The sequence below is a fragment of the Papio anubis genome, chromosome 10, assembly GCF_008728515.1.
Source record: "Papio anubis isolate 15944 chromosome 10, Panubis1.0, whole genome shotgun sequence".
NCBI lineage: Eukaryota > Metazoa > Chordata > Mammalia > Primates > Cercopithecidae > Papio > Papio anubis.
The window spans coordinates 65,374,244-65,378,552 of NC_044985.1; the positions used below are offsets into that span (position 1 = coordinate 65,374,244).

The 4,309-nt window shown below is 37.3% G+C and overlaps 1 pseudogene; it reads left to right on the top strand.

Moving 5' to 3' along the window:
* Window positions 1-790: 790 nt before the first annotated feature.
* Window positions 791-3,067, top strand: LOC101006806 (annotated as a pseudogene).
* Window positions 3,068-4,309: the final 1,242 nt, after the last annotated feature.

Below are 4,309 nucleotides of genomic sequence, written 5' to 3' on the forward strand. Positions count from 1 at the left end.
ACAGTGTGGGATAGGAAAGCCACAAATGATTTGCAGTGTGAAGAAAATTTATTGTATAGATAGTTAGGAGATAACTTTAAAAATGTGAAATAAGGAAGTCAAAGATGCAAGGAAGAAATGTGCATAGTTAAATAAAATGAGAAACTAGAAGAATAAAATGAGTAAAAATATTTATATGTAAGGTTTTTGAAAAAGAATCTTCACAAATTTCCCATGGTAATGTAAACTGGTATGGCCACTGTAGAAACATTCACACGGTTTCTCAAAACGTGGGAGTTAACATATGACCCAGCAATTTTACTCCTAGGTATATCCCTAAGAATAGGGAAGAAATATCCCTAAGAAACTAGAAAACATATTATCATAAAAACTTGTACACGAATGTTCATAGCAACATTATTTATAATAGCTCAAAAGTAGAAACAAGCCAAGTATCTATCATCTGATAAATGGATAACAAATTTGGTATATTCATACAATAGAATATTATTCAGCCATAAAAAGTAATAAATATTACAACAAAAACAATCACCGGAGACACTACGCTAAGTGAAATAAGCCAATCACGAAAGGACAAATACTGTATTATTCTACTTATATGAGGTACCTAGAGTAGTTACAATCATAGACACAGAATGCAGATTAGTGATTTCCAGGGACTGGAAGGCGGGAAGAATGGAGAGTAAATAGCTAGTTGGTAATGGTTTTCTTTCTGGGGCGGGGTGGGGGGGATGATGAAAATATTCTGGAATTAGATAATGGTAATGGCTGCTCAACTCTGTGAGTATACTAAAAACCACTGAATTATATACTTCAAAATGGTGAGTTTTATGAAATGTTAATTAGAGTTTATTTTAAAAAAAATATGAGTGAGAAATGCAATTGCAATAAGTCTTCTCTTACCTCGTATGACACCATATGCTCTGGTTTTCCTCTTTACCTCTTTGACCACTCTTTATAAGTTACCGTGCAGATTTCTCTTTTGTTCATCCCTTAAATCTTTGGTTTTTCTCAGGGTTGTCTCCTAGGCTTTCTTGTTTTCTTCTTACACAATCTCTGCATTCGTTAGTAAGGCAGTCAATGCTTTGAACAATTTTCATATGCACAAATTTACTACTGTTCAGTTAAATGACACTAGACCCCAGTAACATGGTTTAAATTTCAGTTACACAGTGTATATTGTGAGTAATTGCTTAAAGTATAAGCTTCACTGCTAGCTCTTTGGTACATGAATCTCTATGTAAATAACAGACATGTATCATGATCAGTGACCAATCGCATCAGTTGTTTCAAATTCTGTTAGTGATTGGTCACTGCCCATCTGTTATTCAGTTCATGCATAGAGAGCAAAGCCTTAGCTGAGTTGCCTCCTTCTTTCCTAGTAGTAAGCCCATATGACATTAAAGAAGTGAGTATTAGAGAAAAGTGAGCAACAGCAATTAAAGTGCAGCAAATAAAAACAATAATGCTGGAAGTTAAATTGAATGTGATGAGGAGATTTGAAAATGGAGACAGCAAAGTAAAGACAGGATGAGACCTAGGCCTGCCTGAAGCTAGTGAACAAATGATGTTGAGGAAGTCAGATCATTCAAAAACAAGGTAATGTAGCTTCAACATTGTTTAGTTTAAGTTGCACTCAGAACAGAAAGCTGCTTAGGGTAGAAATGGAGCATTTACTTCTGCTTAGGATTGAACAGTGTAATGAAAACAAAAACCCAATCAGCTTAACGACTACCATGTAGGCCAAACTCTGAAGTCAGGTGCTGCATTGAAAGGAATCAGTAATTACAAGGAGACTGAAGATAAATATTTCCTTGCCAGTGAAGGCAGATTTTAGTGTTTTAGAAACTGGCATGACTTCACAGTATTTGAATTGAACATTAATGGGCTTTAGAAGAAATAGCTGACTGGGAATGTTGACACTTGCTATTCAAAAGACTGTAGGCTTGCAGCCACAGGAACTTCATGAAGGCAAATGTATAGACTTAAAAGAGGAAAGTGGTTGTGACAAAAAGGATGACAATATCCCAGAGGAAGTAACCACAGTAAAGAAAACCAGGCGGGCCATCGGAGGAAGATGGTGGTGGAGTCGCGCATTACCCAGGAGGAAATTAAGAAGGAGCCAGAGAAGTCTATCGACCGTGAGAAAACATGCCTGCGGCTGCTGAGCATCTTCACCACCAATAATGGCCACCACCACCGAACGGACGAGTTCTCCAGGGAAACGTACCGCTCAGAGAGTTGTAGATCTACGCTTGGATGGATGCAACCTTGAAAGAACTGACAAACTTAGTAAAAGAAGTCTACCCAGAAGCTAGAAAGAAGGGCGCTCACTTCAATTTTGCAATCGTTTTTACAGATGTTGAAAGACCTGGCTATCGAGTCAAGGAGGTTGGCAGCACCATGTCTGGCAGAAAGGGGACTGATGATTCCATGACACTGCACTTGCAGAAGTTCCAGATAGGTTACTTGGACATAGCAATTATCCCTCCACATCGAGCACCACCTCCTTCAGGGCACACGAGGCCATATTAAATTCTATTTACTATTTCTTGTATTTATTTTTTGGTCAGTTATGTAAAATAAACTTACTCTTTTTCCTCCCCGGATTATTGTCATTAAGCCTTTGAATTCTAAACAAATTATAATGCATCATCCATTGAGGAATTAGATTTGGATGTGCTATTGTATGATTACTAATAGAAAGTCCATATGTTTCAAGCCTTTTTGTAAAATATGAAGAAAAGTGCTCTTAGCATTCTATGTAAAACTGTACTGTTAAATATATGTGTGTAATTTAAAAAAGCAACAGAAAAACAGACAAAAACCCTTCAAATTAAAGGAAATCTCAGAGATATTTTACAGCATTGAAAGGGCAAAAGGCAAAATGTTGGAAGGTGATCCAAACGTATAAAGGAGTATAATAATTCACTAAGACAGAAAAAAGTGCTTGTCCAAACTACTTTTGATACATTTTTACAAAGAAATAAAACACCTGAATGCCTAATTATCTAATATTTTAAATTTTAGTATACTAAATAAATATCAGTTTTGTAATTGTTTAGTTTATAAAAATGAGTCTTTTTAATATTTTAACAAAAAAATCTAAAGGTCTTGGACCAATTGTATTTTTTCCCATTGATTAAGATAACTCTTCAGAGTTTCAGCTTGTAAAGTCATTTTTATTTATTTATTTATTTATTTTTAAGACAGAGTCTCACTCTCACCCAGACTGGAGTGCAGTGGCATGTTCTCGACTCACTGCAACTTCCACCTCCTGGGTTCAAGCAATTCTCCCACCTCAGTTCCCGAGTAGCTGGAACTACAGGCATGTGCCACTACACCCAGTTAATTTTTGTATTTTTAGTAGAGACAGTGTTTTGCCATCTTGGCCAGGCTGGTCTCGAACTCCTGACCTCAAGTGATCCACTGCCTCACCCTCCCAAAGTGCTGGAATTACAGGCACGAGCCACCGCACCTGGTGGTAAAGTCATTTTTTATGGTTCTACACTACTATGCAGAGCTAGGACTGCCTATATTCATTAGGATACAACTCAAACTGGTGTAAGAAAAGCAGGCACTTCATTGGCTCACATATTTGAAATGTCTAGTGTTTGGTTTTGCTTCAGGCATGGCTGGATTTAGAATTGAAATGACATAAAAATAACTCAATTACCCTTCATCTCAAACTTATATATTAGATTCCTTCTCAGGCTGAATGTGATGGCCTGCAGTTGCACTCATCCTCATGGTGGCAAGGTGGCTTCAACAACTCTAATTTCATATTTTTCCTGTTTCCTAGGAAAACCTGGTTTTTGGTTCATATTTTTCATTAGTTCCTAGTCTAATGGGATTGAGTGGAGTAGACTTTCATTTTTAAATCAGCAACTCCTGCACACATCCTTAGACTGACACTTACTTTACTAGTTGAGGCTACCAATCTTACACCCCAATCACTGTGGCCAGGTGTGTTTCATATTCTATCCTTGGGGACAAATTTGGGTGGAGCCCCATCCAAATCACAGATTATTGGTGAAGAAATGCAAAATACTCAAAAACATTAAGGAGAATGTGCTGGCAGACAGACTATAAACATGCACGAACTACCCTTTGTCCTGTACGTTTAATTAACCTCCACATGAGAAAGGCTCCAAGATCTGTCCAGAAATTATGAACTATGTTCCCTAACAAGACAACTCCCCTTGGATTCCCTGCAAATACCTCAAAATCAATGGTTTGAAGGTGAACCTCTTATGTCCTCCACCCTCAACCCCAGCCAAGTCTATATCTCCTCTTTGTTCTCTATCTC